Raw genomic sequence first — 19447 nt, 5'->3', positions numbered from 1 at the left:
TAAAAGCCAGCATGTGTGATGGTATGGGGGTGTATTAGTGCCCAAGACATGGGTAACTTACACATCTGTGAAGGCACCATTAATGCTGAAAGGTACATACAGGTTTTGGAGCAACATATGTTGCCATCCAAGCAACGTTATCATGGACGCCCCTGCTTATTTCAGCAAGACAATGCCAAGCCACATGTTACTACGGCGTGGCTTCATAGTAAAAGAGTGCGGATACTAGACTGGCCTGCCTGTAGTCCAGACCTGTCTCCCATTGAAAATGTGTGGTGCATTATGAAGCCTAAAATACCACAACGGAGACCCCCGGACTGTTGAACAACTTAAGCTGTACATCAAGCAAGAATGGGAAAGAATTCCACCTGAAAAGCTTAAAAAATGTGTCTCCTCAGTTCCCAAACGTTTATTGAGTGTTGTTAAAAGGAAAGGCCATGTAACACAGTGGTAAAAATGCCCCTGTGACAATTTTTTTTGCAATGTGTTGCTGCCATTAAATTCTAAGTTACTGATTATTTGCAAAACAAAATTAAGTTTCTCAGTTCAAACATTAAATATCTTGTCTTTGCAGTCTATTCAATTGAATATAAGTTGAAAAGCATTTGCAAATCATTGTATTCTGTTTTTATTTACCATTTACACAATGTGCCAACTTCAATGGTTTTGGGTTTTGCATTATCACACTATAACAATAATATTAAAATCTCTATCATTGGCCATGTTTATATAATTTATATTTTCTATATTGCACCATGTTATTTTGATAATACCAAGGGCTAACTTATTGTTACACTTGTATCAGTGGTTCCTTTTTGGAGTGCCTGTACTGTTATTAAAAAGCGCTATCTTGTGTCGCACATGCGATACCTGCTGTTTTAGCTGGGGGGAGAGGGGGGGGGCATATAGGGTGTGGGGTGGGCATATGTGTGAAGGAGATTAAAGTCTGGCCTTCAGTGAGCTGTAAAGCCTCATCTACAAGTTTTTTGGTAACGTAGTCGGAGAGGGGTTTTACCTTTACCCCCCCTCCACTATGCCCCAAGAGGGATTTAGGGGGTTAGAGACACAACACACTAACCATTAATGGCATTTATCCATTTAATGTTCCGTGTGTATGTGAAACCATACAATTAAGGCCATACAAATAATGTCCAAATGTATTGGGACAACCGGCCATTGCACACGTACAGGAAGCCAAAGTGGAAGAAAATAATGGTTCGTCCACACCAAACTCCTCCTAGCACCCCAAACTGATTCGTACTCAGAGTTTTTTCCTTCTTCGTTAGTTTTTTAGAAGCGTAAAGTTGGAGGCACGCGTGGAGAACAGGAAGTGGAGGTCAGAGGTGACACAGATGCTCTTTCAATGCAGGAAGTGTGTGTGTCCCTTTTAATTGTTTTCCTCAGGATAACAGTAGCCGGCGTGCCAGGTGTGCAATCATCATCATCATCAAAACCTCATCTTTTTTTGGGTAGGAAATGAGAGCCGATCGTTATGAATGATGTTTTTTTTGTGGCCTGGAGCTACTGTTGTAGTAGACGGTACTTGCAGGGGTCATGTGTAGTAGGGAACATGTGCATACTAGGGATGTGCGTATCGATCCTGTGGTATCGATATATCGATACTCACACGCTACTTATTTGGCATCACTTTTCTGAAAAAAGTATCGATATAAACCAAAAAAAGGCGTGTGGGGGGTGCAAGCATCACTTTCAGATGTTTTTGATGACTTACTTAACTTACTATGTGCTGGGACACCCCTGTACCTGGCAGAGTATAGAGCTGGCCCAGTCACGTGACAGGAGACAGCGAATGAGCGTCGTCAACGTGCAACACACACACACACAGCCAGCCGACAGCGATGCAGTCAGGCATATCCAGTGTTGTCCAATTGTTGACTTAAAACAGGCATTGTTTTTTTTTGTTTTTTAGTAATGTTTGCTGAATATTTTTGTTTAAATGATTATCCTAAATTCAAATAATTTCCACACAGGGGAATTTACTGTTAGTTGAAAATTGCTTGAGTATTTAAAACAAGATAAGAAAGAGATACAATTTGGAGATTTTGGTTTTAATCTGTAACATGATTTCTTACATTTCGAAAACATTAGCCTATTTCATATTTCATTAATTGCTAATTATATCACAAACTTTAAAAAATAACTGCAGCTTCTTGCAATTCGGATTTGACTGTTAATTGGAAAGCCCTAATATTCAATTATTATTCTATATAATATATAGTTATTATTATATATAATATTTAATTTATTTTTCATATTTATGTTATTTATTTTAATTTTACTTTTATTATATATTGACCATAATAAATGTGGTATAAATGGTCTGTATTTGTCTTGTGATTTGTCTTAAATAATAACAATAGTAATAATATTTTTGACTGACAAAAAATTGGCAATAAGAAATTATTGGTATCGGTATCGGTATCGATGAAAATGCAAGAAAAAGTATCGGTATCGTATCGAATCCTAAAAGTGTGGTATCGCCCATCCCTAGTGCATACTGTTTAAGGCCTAATCCTAGATAATACATCCTGTACACTTTAATGCTATTTTCTTTTTTTTGTCCGACTAAAATACATCCATCCATCCATTTTCTACCGCTTATTCCCTTCGGGGTTGTGGGGGGTGCTGGAGCCTATCTCAGCTACAATCAGGCGGAAGGCGGCGTACACCCTGGACAAGTCGCCATCTAATCGCAGGGCCAACACAGATAGACAGTCATATTTTAATCTACTTTTTTAGATATAAAGCAAATCAGGTGGAATTTCTACATAAATCATGTATTAACCTGTTATTAAGAGAGACATGCTATCTGACTTTATTTACTGAAATGTTTTTTTTCCAATCCATATCATCTAAAAACACATTTTCAGAACACATTAAATCCTCTTTTAGGCTAGATTTTAAAATGGAACATCCCACGGGTGAACAGGCTAATTGGGAACAGGTGGGTGCCATGATTGGGTATAAAAGCAGCTTCCATGAAATGCTCAGTCATTCACAACCAAGGATGAGGCGAGGGTCACCACTTTGTCAACAAATGCTTAAGCAAATTGTCGAACCGTTTAAGAACAACATTTCTCAACCAGCTATTGCAAGGAATTTAGGGATTTCACCATCTACGCTCCGTAATATCATCAAAAGGTTCAGAGAATCTGGAGAATTCACTGCACGTAAGCGGCAATGCCCGTGATCTTTGATCCCTCGGGCGGTACTGCATCAAAAAGCGACATCAGTGTGTAAAGGATATCACCACATGGTCTCAGGATCACTTCAGAAAACCACTGTCAGTAACTACAGTTGGTCGCTACATCTGTAAGTGCAAGTTAAAACTCTACAAAGCAAAGCGAAAGCCATTTATCAACACATCAGTGTGTGAATGTGGAAATTGTGTTAAAGCGCTTTGAGTACTTTGAAGGTAGAAACGCGCTATACAAGTACAACCCATTTATTTATTTATAAGTTAAGTATATTTATATAGCGCTTTTCTCTAGTGACTCAAAGCGCTTTTACATAGTGAAACCCAATATCTAAATGACATTTAAACCAGTGTGGGTGGCACTGGGAGCAGGTGGGTAAAGTGTCTTGCCTAAGGACACAACGGCAGCGACTAGGATGGGGGAAGCGGGGATCGAACCTGGAACCTTCAAGTTGCTGGCACGGCCACTCTATCAACCGAGCTATACCGCCCCTCAACATGTTACTACTTCAACATGTCTCGGCCGATTTGAAAACTTCCGACACCAACCATTTCAACTCATTCAGAGCATTTAATTTTTTTACAATTAAAAAAAAGAATTCCCGCTTTTCCCGAAATTCACACATTTTTGGGAAATTCCCATTGAAATGGGACATTCTTCAAAGTTCCACAACCCCCACATTTTTCATCTGATTCAAACAGTTCCAACTTCAAAATATTCAACCTGGTTGGGAATTGTGTGCCGCTACTTCAACAATTATAAAAAAAATTCCAGGATTTCAGTTCAACGTCAACATTGGAGCATTCACACGCATTCCTTCAAGAATTGCCTCATCTAGTTTTTAATAACGTTTTAACTTTGTGTGTGCGTGTTTATCTCTACAACAGGGATGTTTGTTGGCTTGCAACTTTTACTGTTGTGTTTTTCCCCACTCTTTACTTATCTCTGCTCATCTGAAGCAACTTCCTGCCATTGTTGTGTCACATCCACACTGTCTCTCCTCTCTTCCCTTCCATCCATTGAGGAAACGGGGGGGCTTGGAGAACATACACAAATAAAATGGGAAGAAATGTGTTCGTGTGTTTGGGAAAAAAAAAAAAGAAAAAGCGAGAGTCCTGTTGTGACCTCGATGAACCTGAAGTGCAACCTGATAACAGCAAAATCAACATTAGCCTGATTGCTAACAATAACATTTTAGACCATAAACAGGGATTTTTGTGCAGGAGATTGCATTTGGCAACGTAACCCGTTTATAATGCAAGGAATTGTCCTTGGTGACTTCAAGTGAAGTCACTATTAAGCCATTGTAGTCAACTTGAGCGGGAAAGTAATGGTAATAATGGTGTAATAAAGGTGTAGCGTACTTTGATAAAATCTAAATAAAAGCATACATTAATTCACAGGTGTTGAACCCAAGGCCTGGGAGCCACCACATAATTTTAAGTGACCCGCCAGGTCATATTAATTGGCCCTCCACATTATTTTATCAGGCTTAAAACGCCATTTGAAGTCGCCCGGCACGTCATTTTATGTGGCCTGCCACATTTTTTATATTCGTCATATTATATATTTTTTTTACTAAACACTTCCTTGTAGTCTAGATCAGTGTTTTTCAACCACTAGTGTGCCTTGAGATACAGTCTGGTGTGCCGTGGGAGATTATCTAAATTCACCTATTTGGGTTAAAAATATTTTTTGCAAACCAGTAATTATAGTCTGCAAATGATGTGTTGTTGTTGAGTGTCTGTGCTGTCTAGAACTCTGCAGAGTAACCGTGTAATACTACTCCATATCAGTAGGTGGTAGCTAATTGCTTTGTAGATGTCGGGAACAGCGGGAGGCAGTGTGCAGGTAAAAAGGTATCTAATGCTTAAACCAAAAATAAACAAAAGGCGAGTGCCCCTAAGAAAAGGCATTGAAGCTTAGGGATGGTTATGCAGAACGAAACTAAAACTGAACTGACTACAAAGTAAACAAAAACAGAATGCTGGACGACAGCAAAGACTTACTGTGGAGCAAAGACGGCGTCCACAAAGTACATCCGAACATGACATGACAATCAACAATGTCCCCACAAAGAAGGATAAAAACTAGGGATGTCCGATAATGGCTTTTTTGCTGATATCCGATATTCCGATATTGTCCAACTCTTAATTACTGATACCGATATATACAGTCGTGGAATTAACACATTATTATGCCTAATTTGGACAACCAGGTATGGTGAAGATAAGGTCCTTTTTTTTAAAAATTATTAAATAAAATAAGATAAATAAATTAAAAACATTTTCTTGAATAAAAAAGAAAGTAAAACAATATAAAAACAGTTGCATAGAAACTAGTAATGAATGAAAATGAGTAAAATTAACTGTTAAAGGTTAGTACTATTAGTGGACCAGCAGCACGCACAATCATGTGTGCTTACGGACTGTATCCCTTGCAGACTGTATTGATATATATTGATATATAATGTAGGAACCAGAATATTAATAACAGAAAGAAACAACCCTTTTGTGTGAATGAGTGTAAATGGGGGAGGGAGGTTTGTTGGGTTGGTGCACTAATTGTAAGTGTATCTTGTGTTTTTTATGTTGATTTAATTAAAAAAAATTAATAAAACAATACCGATTAAAAAAACAAAACGATACCGATAATTTCCGATATTATATTTTAAAACATTTATCGGCCGACAATATCGGACATCTCTAATAAAAACAACTGAAATATTTTTGATTGCTAAAACAAAGTAGATGTGAGAAATATCACTCAAAGGAAGACATGAAACTGCTACAGGAAAATACCAAAGAAAGAGAAAAAGCCACCAAATAGGAGCACAAGAACTAAACACTACACACAAAAAAACAGCAAAAAACTCCAAATAAGTCAGGGCGTGATGTGCCAGGTGGTGACAGTACACCTACTTTGAGACAAGAGCTATAGTGATGCATGCTTGGTTATGGTTTAAAGTCCTATCCAACACTTGCGACAACGACTTTTTACTGTCAACTGAGTTTAATTTTTTAATGATTTCTGCTGGTGGTGTGCCTTTGGATTTTTTCAACGCAAAAAATGTGCCTTGACTCAAAAAAGGTTGAAAAACACTGGTCTAGATAACATGAGGTGTTTTTTTGCATAGATTGATTTACAGACCGTTTTTAAGCCGCTTTCTGACCTTCTCTTCAGGATGCGCCGTTTTGTGGGCCGTCTTATTTACGTGGCTCCACTTAAACTGCGTCTTCTCCTTTGTCATCCATGTCGTAGTTTTTAGCGCGTGCATAGCGAGTCTACTGACAGATATAAGTTCCAACTATAAGATCATTTCTATTAGAAATGTGCAACAGCGTAGGATGCATGTGCACGTACGAGCCAGTGACATAGGAATTGTGTGTGCGTGTGTGTGTGTGTGTGTGTGTGTGTGTGTGTGTGTGTGTGTGTGTGTGTGTGTGTGTGTGTGTGTGTGTGTGTGTGTGTGTGTGTGTGTGTGTGTGTGTGTGTGTGTGTGTGTGTGTGTGTGTGTGTGTGTGTGTGTGTGTGTGTGTGTGTGTGTGTGTGTGTGTGCGTGCGTGCGGAAAGTACGTGTCACCAGAGGCTGACTTCATGGCCTCATAATTGAAACTAATGACAAAAGCACATGGGAGTCAAGACCTCTGGGTTTGAGGTTACAATAGCTTATTGTGTTTCAGCCAGTGAGTGTGTGTAAGATGCAGGGGTGTGTTTAATGCGTGCGTGTTCTCATGTGTGAGTCTTGAAAACTTATTTAACATCTCCCAAGTTTAGACGGCCACTAAGGTCCATAAAAGAGTTCACGTTACACGCGTGAAGTTGCGCACGCTAAAGCTTCCTAAGTCCCGCTGTTCGCTTCAGAAGAAATCACACTCTCCTTGCTCTCGTTTCCCACGGTAACAATACCACCTTTTCCCAAGTTCATGTTTATGTACACTACCGTTCAAAAGTTTGGGGTCACCCAAACAATTTTGTGGAATAGCCCTCATTTCTAAGAACAAGAATAGACTGTCGAGTTTCAGATGAAAGTTCTCTTTTTGTGGCCATTTTGAGCGTTTAATTGATCCCACAAATGTGATGCTCCAGAAACTCAATCTGCTCAAAGGAAGGTCAGTTTTGTAGCTTCTGTAACGAGCTAAACTGTTTTCAGATGTGTGAACATGATTGCACAAGGGTTTTCTAATCATCAATTAGCCTTCTGAGCCAATGAGCAAACACATTGTACCATTAGAACACTGGAGTGATAGTTGCTGGAAATGGGCCTCTATACACCTATGTAGATATTGCACCAAAAACCAGACATTTGCAGCTAGAATAGTCATTTACCACATTAGCAATGTATAGAGTGTATTTCTTTAAAGTTAAGACTAGTTTAAAGTTATCTTCATTGAAAGGTACAGTGCTTTTCCTTCAAAAATAAGGACATTTCAATGTGACCCCAAACTTTTGAACGGTAGTGTGCATTATTCAAATTAAATAAGAGTGGTGAATAAAAACACTCTTTTCCCCATACACAGTGAATGTAAAAAGTAGTGCTGTCAAATTGTTATATTTTTAAAACAAATTAATCACACTTTTAAATTGTGATTGCTCATCATGATTCATCGCAGTAAATTAGTGGAACCTGATCTTACAAATAGGGATGTCCGATAATATCGGCCTGCCGATATTATCGGCCGATAAATGCGTTAAAATGTAATATCGGAAATTATCGGTATCGTTTTTTTTATTATCGGTATCGTTTTTTTTTTTTTTTTTTTTTTTTTTTTTTATTAAATCAACATAAAAAACACAAGATACACTTACAATTAATGCACCAACCCAAAAAACCTCCCTCCTCATTCACACAAAAGTGTTGTTTCTTTCTGTTATTAATATTCTGGTTCCTACATTATATATCAATATATATCAATACAGTCTGCAAGGGATACAGTCCGTAAGCACACATGATTGTGCGTGCTGCTGCTCCACTAATAGTACTAACCTTTAACAGTTAATGTTACTCATTTTCATTAATTACTAGTTTCTATTTAACTGTTTTTATATTGTTTTACTTTCTTTTTTATTGAAGAAAATGTTTTTAATTTATTTATCTTATTTTATTTTATAATTTTTTTAAAAAAGTACCTTATCTTCACCATACCTGGTTGTCCAAATTAGAAATAATAATGTGTTAATTCCACGACTGTATATATCGGTTGATATCGGTATCGGTTGATATCGGTATCGGTAATTAAAGAGTCGGACAATATCGGAATATCGGATATCGGCAAAAAGCCATTATCGGACATCCCTACTTACAAACTTAATTAGTTCTTCAACATAGTTCGCCAACCGAAAAGTGTGTATGGTGAAGCAGAGTTCCCTGCTCCCCTCACCAGGTGGTGATCAAAGGGATGGATCTAATGCAGAGGACAAATTTCACCACACCGAGTGTGTGTGACAATCATTGGTACTTTTATAAGCAACCATGTAAACATGAATAAAGGGTTCTCGCTCAGACAAAAGTCCCTATTTTAGTAAAGAACTGCACACTTTGAAGACACTATGTGTGTGTTTATGTATGTGTGTAGATATACAAACACATTTTTATATATATATATATATGTATATATATATATATATATATATATATATACACTACCGTTCAAAAGTTTGGGGTCACATTGAAATGTCCTTATTTTTGAAGGAAAAGCACTGTACTTTTCAATGAAGATAACTTTAAACTAGTCTTAACTTTAAAGAAATACACTCTATACATTGCTAATGTGGTAAATGACTATTCTAGCTGCAAATGTCTGGTTTTTGGTGCAATATCTACATAGGTGTATAGAGGCCCATTTCCAGCAACTATCACTCCAGTGTTCTATTGGTACAATGTGTTTGCTCATTGGCTCAGAAGGCTAATTGATGATTAGAAAACCCTTGTGCAATCATGTTCACACATCTGAAAACAGTTTGGCTCGTTACAGAAGCTACAAAACTGACCTTCCTTTGAGCAGATTGAGTTTCTGGAGCATCACATTTGTGGGGTCAATTAAACGCTCAAATTGGCCAGAAAAAGAGAACTTTCCTCTGAAACTCGACAGTCTATTCTTGTTCTTAGAAATGAAGGCTATTCCACAAAATTGTTTGGGTGACCCCAAACTTTTGAACGGGTGTGTGTATATATATATATATATATATATATACATACACATACATTGTAACTCCCTCCAAATAGCACAGACACAATGGCTTTCTTGAACTGATTTATTTGAAGGCTTCCTTTCCCTTCAAATTCACCGTGAAAACTGAAATAAAATAAAGCACGTTATAAACGTAAAAATAACAACATGCACAGCATGTGGATCAAACATTTTACCGAAGTAAATACAAACAGATATGACAAACAAATACCTCGTTGGCCTTCTTATAGGAGGAAATTGTGATCTTCAGGCTCTTATAGCCCAAACTCTTAGAGTCCTTGTGACACCTTTTAGTCTTTGTGACAGTCAGTCTCTCTCTTTCTGCCTTCACATGGCATCAACAATGTTTTCTCATACCCGGAAGTAGCTTCCTTACATCAGACGACAAACCAAACGAGACACTTCAAACTTAACAAAAAAGGCATGAAATTACATTTTTAACCATAGTAACTTAAATATAGCCTTCTTATGAACTTTTATGCATTTTGATTTGAATTCCCTTTTATGAACTTATTATTCTGTTTTTAGAGAAATAAAACAAATTATAATAATTATTAGTAGCAACAGTTACATACATACATACATTTACAAAACCCATAGTAAAAGAGTGCGGGTACTAGACTGGCCTGCCTGTAGTCTATTGCCCATTGAAAATGTGTGGCGCATTATGAAGCCTAAAATACCACAACGGAGACCCCCGGACTGTTGAACAACTTAAGCTGTACATCAAGCAAGAATGGGAAAGAATTCCACCTGAGAAGCTTCAAAAATTGGTCTCCTTAGTTCCCAAACGACAAGTGTTAATAGGAAAGGCCATGTAACACGTGGTAAAAATGCCCCTGTGCCAACTTTTGCTACCATTAAATTCTAAGTTAATGATTATTTGCAAAAAAAATAATAAGTTTCTCAGTTGGAACATTAAATATCTTGTCTTTGCAGTGTATTTAATTGAATATAAGTTGAAAAGGATTAGCAAATTATTGTATTGTTTTTGTATTTACCAGTTACACAACGTACAATCTTCACTGGTTTTGGGTTTTGTAGATGTCACTCTTTTTTATGTGTATTTCTGCATAGCTTATCATTTTTAAATAATTAAATAGTGGTATTTGTGTGTGTATACATTGATCTGTTTTTCCTACAAACCTTTTTATAGTGGCTTGTTTTTGTTGCAATTGTGGCCCATTACAAATGATGTCTCTCCATAGTGTAAAAAGTGTGTAATATGTTGTTTAATGTCAATATCACAAAGGTTGATAGGTGATTGTAGGAGGGTATCTTCACCCCAGCCTAACCGGGTCATCCCTTGTCTGTTTCGCCAGGACAGGAAGTGACCTCTTACGGCAAACAGCGCGTCACCTGTGTCAACAAGAAAAGTAGATACGTTCTGATTGCAACGTTGGTCTGGTGTAAGACCCCCTCGAGTAGGAACGCCGCCTTTCTCCCAGGTGACCCCGAGTTCACCGCTGACCTATTTATACTTCTCCTCGCTCTTATATCAGATAAACACTGCAGCTTGCCTACTTCTGGTGCCGGAGACAACAAGTGGAAAAGCAGGAAGGTTCCTATCAACAGAGTCTCCCGGTCAAGAAGAACCTGGACGTCCGTGTGACCCCCCCTATGTAAGGTTAGTAGCTCATCAGGAAAAGCTGCCTCAGCTCTGGATGTCTACAGGGGTCACTGAGGGTCGTGAGGTCAGACAAACACCTCGTGCATAGGGAGGTCAAGGAAGTGAGAAGACGCTTCCGATTTTACTATTCAATAATGATAGACTGTATCTAATCCATTATTATTATTATTATTATTAGCGTGACCATAAATGTCAACTTTTTTGAAATCATCATCACATTTAGTCAATTTGTATGACGCCGCTGCTAAACTAATTGCGGTCCCACCATGACATGTTATATGAAGTACAAAACACAAAACCAGTGAAGTTGGCACGTCGTGTAAATCGTAAATAAAAACAAGAGTAGAGTTTTACCTTGCACTTACAGATGTAGCGACCAACTGTAGTTACTGACAGTGATTTTCTGAAGTGTTCCTGAGCCCATGTGGTGATATCCTTTACACACCGATGTCGGATCGAAGGTCACAGGCATTCAATCAATCAATCAATCAATGTTTATTTATACAGCCCTAAATCACAAGTGTCTCAAAAGGGCTGCACAAGCCACAACGATTCGGTTCAGATCCCACATAAGGGCAAGGAAAAACTCTCAACCCAGTGGGATGTCAATGAGAATGTCTATGAGAAACTTTGGAGGAACGTTTACTGAGTGTTATTAAAAGGAAAGGCCATGTAACACGGTGGTAAAAATGCCCCTGTGACAACTTTTTTGCAATGTGTTGCTGCCATTAAATTCTAAGTTAATGATTATTTGCACAAAAAAAAAAAGTTTCTCAGTCCGAACATTAAATATCTTGTCTTTGCAGTCTATTCAATTGAATATAAGTTGAAAAGGATTTTCAAATCATTGTATTCTGTTTTTATTTACCATTTACACAACGTGCCAACTTCACTGGTTTTGTACATGCACACTACCGTTCGAAAGTTTGGGGTCACCCAAACAATTTTGTGGAATAGCCTTCATTTCTAAGAACAAGAATAGACTGTCGAGTTTCAGATGAAAGTTCTCTTTTTCTGGCCATTTTGAGCGTTTAATTGACCCCACAAATGTGATGCTCCAGAAACTCAATCTGCTCAAAGGAAGGTCAGTTTTGTAGCTTCTGTAACGAGCTAAACTGTTTTCAGATGTGTGAACATGATTGCACAAGGGTTTTCTAATCATCAATTAGCCTTCTGAGCCAATGAGCAAACGCATTGTACCATTAGAACACTGGAGTGATAGTTGCTGGAAATGGGCCTCTATACACCTATGTAGATATTGCACCAAAAACCAGACATTTGCAGCTAGAATAGTCATTTACCACATTAGCAATGTATAGAGTGTATTTCTTTAAAGTTAAGACTAGTTTAAAGTTATCTTCATTGAAAAGTACAGTGCTTTTCCTTCAAAAATAAGGACATTTCAATGTGACCCCAAACTTTTGAACGGTAGTGTATATATTCATAACATATACTGAACATATTTCTAAAGATAAAAAAAACAACTTATTTTTGGGGTCATCTTTTGCATGCATTATAAACAGAAAGCAAATGAGCCCCGACTAACTAAAGCTATAAACATGAACGTCTCCCCCATCCTTGGTGTCTGTCAACATGGTGTCAACTGCTTCTTCCCAATTAGGGTGAATGGGGAGGGGAGCAGACAAAATGTCTGAGTTACAAAGGAGTTGTCCCATTTGGCAGCAGTAATTGGGTCATAAGCCTAATGTAAGCAACTATGCTCACCTGCTGCTGATAAATGCAAGGAAAGTAGATGTTGATGCTTTTTTTCTATACAAAATCCATCACATGGTAGCATGGCTATTTAGCACCTACGTTACTCACTTTGACACAAGACGGACTAGACCGGGGATGCCAGACTGGTTTTCATTGAGGGCCACACAGTGAATAATGTGTGAATTTGCCGCTAGATTTCATTATTAATTATATAAATTGTTTTAAGTAGACAGTCAATTTTACAGTAAAATCTTTACATTTACAAAATTTTACTGTAAAAGTTTTTTTTATTTTTTTTACAATATTTTACGGTAAATGAAAAAACAGTTTTTTGAGGGGGTTTTTACGGGAAAAGCTGGCAGCTTAGTTGCCAGAATTTTTGTGTTAAATTGACATTGGTTTTTACAACATTATATTTTTAATGGAAAAACAGTACAAGTTCTTTTTTCATTCTGGCAACTTAGCTGCCAGTTTTTCTACCGTAAAAACAAATGTACCGTCTTTCCATTTACAGTAATACACCGTTAAAAACAACAACCGGAGATTTTACAGTCAAAAACTGGCAGCTCAGTCAACAGAATTTTAACGCAAAAAACAGTAGTTTTTTCAATTAACAGTATTATGCTGTAAAATACAATGTAACATTTATTGTCATTTTTATTAATTTGATGGGTAGTTTGCTGTAAAGTTAAGTATTTTTATTTAGACAAAAACATGTTTGGAAAGTATGATAATATACTGTAATATTTGTTGCGATATTGGACACTATTAAATAGAGATGTCCCAAATTCCAAGCTGCTGTTTTGAGGCATGTTAAAAAAAATAATGCACTTTGTGACTTCAATAATAAATATGGCAGTGCCATGTTGGCATTTTTTTCCATAACTTGAGTTGATTTATTTTGGAAAACCTTGTTACATTGTTTAATGCATCCAGCGGGGCATCACAACAAAATTAGGCATAATGTGTTAATTCCACGACTATATATATCTGTATCGGTTGATATCGGAATCGGTAATTAAGAGTTGGACAACATCGGAATATCGGCAAATAAGCCATTATCGGACATCTCTACTATTAAAGTTTAAAATGTATGCAATTTCAAGCAGTACATACTGTATATCTTTTTCTGTCAAAATGAAAAAAATCCATTACATTTAGTGAGAAAATATGAAGTACTTTATTGACACATATCTTTTCCAGGTGTTTGCGGGCCAGATCTGGCCCCCGGGCCTTGAGTTTGACACCTGTGGACTAGAGTGAAATCTAAGGTGTCTGCAACATGTGCCAAATAACATCTCAGGTCACAGATTAATATCAAAATATACTTGTAGTTATTTTTTTAAGTATTGTTGACAAATTGTGACTTTTAAACAAGTAAGGTAGGAGGCAGCAAGGAGTATTTTGGTAGACATTTAGTTGAGCTAAATGTGCTTTACAAAAAGCCCCGTAGGCCGGCCATGCTTATTTTTAAATGTACTGTATGCATTTTTATTGTTTAGGTCAGTGCTTGTTTTTTTTGGCCCATGGCATTTTCTTTGGCTGCATTTGAACATGACACAGAAAAGAAAGTGTAAATGGCCCAAATACGCAACAAAAATGGCACCTGCTAAGACTGTGCCTGACAGTAAAGACCCTCTAAGCCAGAGCTGGGCAAATATTTTCACTCGGGGGGCCACATTGAGAGAAAAAATGTGTCTGGGGGGGGCCAATGTGTATGTGTGTATCAACGATATATACACATTTAGATGTAAAAACCTGCTGTACAGTATGTGTGTTTGGGTCCCTTTTTTGCAGGAACACTAATACCAAAAGTCACAATTTCCGATAGAGTTCTAAAAACAGACCGCCTCAAAAAAACGGAATGGAATTTTACTTTTTTTTTACTGAATGGGACACCCAAATTGTACATTAAAATAAAGAAAGTGGGATTTACCAAATTAACTATGAACAATAAAACACTGAATATTAACAACATATGAACATCTTTTACTTCTCAGACCAGCTCCTCGATGGTTGTCAAGCAAAACACAACAAAAACGTAACCAACAGCAAAATATGAATGCAACGTGTAATAAACACCTACAATATGATATATTATCACTTTTAAGCGGAAATTTGTTGTAAAAATTTGCTTTCGCGTCTGTTCGTGACACATGCGTTTGGGGCTGGCTGCCCTGAAAACAAACCCCGCCCACTCTGCTTACCGTAATAAAACTCAAAAGCGCAGATTTCAACCGTTGAAATACTTTCTATAGTTCAAGACTTATGGTCATTTTTAATAATTTTTTTTGTCCTGTCCAGCTTCTCAGGCAAATCATATAGTACAGTGGTCCCCAACCACCGGGCCGCGGCCCGGTACCGGTCGCACAAGAAAATATATATATATATATATATTTTTTTTTTATTTATTTTTATTTTTATGAAATCAACATAAAAAACACAATATATACATTGTATATCAATATAGATCAATACAGTCTGCAGGGATACAGTCTGTAAGCACACATGATTGTATTTATTTATGTAAAAAAAAAATTGTGACACAATACAAAAAGGAGAGAGGGTGGAATCCAATGAGCCAGCTTGTACCTAAGTTACGGTCAGAGCGAAAAAAGATGCGTCCTGCACTGCACTCTAGTCCTTCACTCTCACGTTCCTCATCCACGAATCTTTCATCCTGGCTCAAATTAATGGGGTAATCGTCGCTTTCTCGGTCTGAATCGCTCTTGCTGCTGGTGTAAACAATGGGGAAATGTGAGGAGCCTTTCAACCTGCAACGTCACGCTACTTCCGGTACAGGCAAGGCTTTTTTTATCAGCGACCAAAAGTTGCGAACTTTATCGTCAATGTTCTCTACTAAATCCTTTCAGCAAAAATATGGCAATATCGCGAAATTATTTAAGTATGACACATAGAATGGATCTGCTATCCCCGTTTAAATAAAAAAATGTCATTTCAGTAGGCCTTTAATAAGTACTTAATAATGACTACTTAAGAGCCAATATCTTACTAATTTGCATGTTAATAGGCAACTAATTAATGGTGAATATGTTCCCCATACTAAAGTGTTACCACGTTTTTTTACTGGTGCACAAAATGAACCGTGCATGAACATCACCTTGTTCAAACAACAAAACCAACTCACAACAAATTACACACCTGCAAATCAGTCTGACTTCTGCTGTTGCCGTATCCGTAATACGCCGATAGGGAGACATTTTTATTTACACGATGAGTCGGGTGTGTCTTGACCTCCGCCGAACCCCTGAGCCCGACTCACCGAACCCCTAGGGTTCCATCGAAGCCAGGTTAAGAACCACTGAGCTAGTAATACTCCGGCACTGAATGGAGGGAGAGGCAGGTATAAATAGGAGCCTGATTGGCAATTGCCACCAGGTACAGGTGAGGGAAACAAGCGCTCAGGGAGGCATGCAGGAAAAGGAACCAAAATAAGAGCGCTGACAGGAAATAAAACAAACAGAGAAAAAAACAAAACATAACCAAACTGTCAGTGAGAATCCTCACATGAATTGACCCTTAATCTGTTTATCAACCGTTTTTCCAATCAATTATGCTTAAAATGCTTGCCGGCAGAATTGGCAACACGTTTTAGGACTGAATGCCACTAGGGGGCGCCACCAATGCAATGCTAGCTGTTAGCATTACATTCATGGTTGCAGCCGCTTCATGATGTCACGAATGACTTCAGGGGCCAGCTGTCTCGGCAGAAGCCTCCCGTCCTCCTTTCATGTGTGCATGCAGTCAAGTGACAGCTTGACACACTCATCAAACAACCGCCACACCACACACACTTCCTCACCCTCCGCAGGTGTCACTTATATCACCAAAAATGTCTCCCCTCACGAGGTCATCATGAAAAGATCAAAGAAGTTCCACGACAGACAGACTCACACTCTCATGTCTTATTGAGGAGGAACTACACCTCGTTTTCTCTGCTTCTTGTCTGTTGTTGTTATGTTACTAATAGATGACAGGCGGCCATGAGGAGAGTAGGGAAGGACGTCCACGCGGTGTGGTCTCTGCAGTTTGTCTTCACCGTGTGTGGTTTACAGCCTGAGGCCACACACCTCACCACAACAACAGTCTGTGAGGGGGGAGGGGGGCATAGGTGGACAACAACAAGTCAACTGCAACATTTACACAAAGTTGCATCGTATTTGTGTGGCTTTCCTACGCTCATGGGGATAACTTAGGGTGACGGAGATGTACCATTTGTTTCTTTGGAAGTGAGGTGAACAGTTCTTTTGTGACTCAAATAGAAAGAGCAAATTAGTTATGGTATTTGTGTTCCTTTGTCTGTCTGTTCATTAGTTAGCAGACTACTTCCTGGTTCACGAGGATAACATAAGATGACGGAACAGTACACTTTGTTTTCTCTAAACCAAGGGGAAACTTTCATTCGCTATGTTTCCATGCACTAAATTACCGTATTTTCTGGACCATAGGGCGCACCGGATTAAATGGTGCACTGCCGATGAGCAGGTCTATTTTCATACAAAAGGTGCACCGGATTACAGGGTGCATTAAAGGAGTCATGATTATGATTATTTTCTAAATGTAAAAGACTTTCTTGTGGTCTACATAACATGTAATGGTGGTTCTTTGGTCAATGTTAGCTGTTCGGTTCCTGGTTCATGAATGTTGGCTACTTCATGGTTCATGAATGTTAGCGACGAGGCTCCTTCCTAGTTCAATATTGTTAGCTACTAGGCTATTTCCAAGTTCAATATTGGTAGCTACTAGGCTATTTCCTGGTTCATGAATGTTCACTACTCCGCTACATCTTGGTTTATGAATGTTAGCTACGAGGTTCCTTCCTGGTTCATACATTTGAGCTTCTAAATTATTTCCAGATTCATGAATGTTCGCAACTAAGCTACTTCCTGGTCTATGAATGTTAGCTACTAGGCTACTACCTGGTTAATGAATGTTAGCTACTAGTTTACTACCTGGTTAATGAATGTTAGCTATTAGTTTACTAACTGGTTAATGAATGTTAGCTACTAGTTTACTACCTGGTTAATGAATGTTAGCTACTAGTTTACTACCTTGTTCATGAATGTTAGCTACTAAGCTACTTCCTGGTCTATGAATGTTAGCTACTAGTTTACTACCTGGTTAATGAATGTTAGCTACTAGGCTACTACCTGGTTAATAAATGTTCGCTACTTCCTGGGTCATGAATGTTAGCTACTAGTTTACTACCTGGTTAATGAATGCTAGCTACTAGTTTACTACCTGGTTAATGAATGTTACATACTTGTTTACTACAAGGTTAATGAATGTTAGCTACTAGGCTACTTCCTGGTCTATGAATGTTAGCTACTACTTTACTACCTGGTTAATGAATGTTAGCTACTAGGCTACTACCCGGTTAATTAATGTTCGCTACTAAGCTACTTCCTAGGTCATGAATGTTAGCTACTAGTTTACTACCTGGTTAATGAATGTTAGCTACTAGTTTACTAACTGGTTAATGAATGTTAGCTACTAGTTTACTACCTGGTTAATGAATGTTCGCAACTAAGCTACTTCCTGGTCTATGAATGTTAGCTACTAGTTTACTACCTGGCTAATGAATTTTAGCTACTAGTTTACTACCTGGTTAATGAATGTTAGCTACTAGTTTACTACCTGGTTAATGAATGTTAGCTACTAGTTTACTACCTGGTTAATGAATGTCCGCAACTAAGGTACTTCCTGGTCTATGAATTTTAGCTACTAGTTTACTACCTGGCTAATGAATGTTAGCTACTAGGCTACTACCTGGTTAATGAAGGTTCGCTACTAAGCTACTTCCTGGGTCATGAATGTTAGCTACTAGTTTACTACCTGGTTAATGAATGTTAGCTACTAGTTTACTACGTGGTTAATGAATGTTACATACTAGTTTACTACATGGTTAATGAATGTTCGCAACTAAGCTACTTCCTGGTCTAGGAATGTTAGCTACTAGTTTACTACCTGGTTAATGAATGTTAGCTACTAGTTTACTACCTGGTTAATGAATGTTCGCAATTAAGCTACTTCCTGGTCTATGAATGTTAGCTACTAGTTTACTACCTGGCTAATGAACGTTAGCTTCTAGGTTCATTCCTGATTCATGAATATTACCTACTAGGACACTTCTTGTTTTGGAATCGTGCACGGTACCAATTTTGATTGCGCCAAAGAGAGACTGGTTCCATTGTGACTCAAACGGCAAAAAGAGGGCGATAAAACAATGACTCTAGTTTTGCGGTTCTAAAAATAGTCACGGGAGCATCAATGGCGTTCATAGCAGAGGCTTTATAATGAGAGGAAGATGACTTGAGCGGGAATGGCCGCGTGGAGGAAGGGATCAGCGGTCAGGGATGGAGATTGTTGAGTGATACACTAGTTGTGTCTAAAGGTCGGCGGCCTGGCGCCACTGTTTTGCTGCTCTGCTGACGGACTGAGCGTGTTGTGGACTGAGCCCAACCACCTGGGACTGAGTAGTAGTAGTAGTAGTAGTAGTAGTCTAGAACCAAGTCATATTTGCATTATTTGTGTAGTTTTATTGTTATTTTGTGCACGGATATTGAATCGTTTGTCTGTGTATTCTATTTGTTTAGCCTTGAGGCTGCTGTCAGACATGTTTACATAATAAATGCATGATATTATTGTTTTGATTTATTACAGGTGATCTG

At 38.1% G+C, this 19447-nt stretch overlaps 1 protein-coding gene across 1 annotated transcript in view; it reads left to right on the top strand.

Moving 5' to 3' along the window:
- Positions 1–19447, top strand: part of LOC133638906 (apelin receptor B-like) — a 37965-nt gene that overhangs the window by 1336 nt on the left and 17182 nt on the right. The window contains exons 2-4 of the transcript XR_009823699.1: positions 10732–10833; positions 10912–11036; positions 19440–19447. The exon at positions 19440–19447 is cut by the window's right edge and continues 87 nt beyond it. The gene's annotated coding sequence lies outside the window, so the exon portion shown is untranslated. The remainder of the gene's footprint in view (positions 1–10731; positions 10834–10911; positions 11037–19439) is intronic.

This window comes from Entelurus aequoreus, linkage group LG21, assembly GCF_033978785.1.
Source record: "Entelurus aequoreus isolate RoL-2023_Sb linkage group LG21, RoL_Eaeq_v1.1, whole genome shotgun sequence".
Lineage (NCBI taxonomy): Eukaryota > Metazoa > Chordata > Actinopteri > Syngnathiformes > Syngnathidae > Entelurus > Entelurus aequoreus.
The sequence above is the reverse complement of the archived record's forward strand: the minus strand, read 5'-3'. Positions and strand labels throughout refer to the sequence as shown.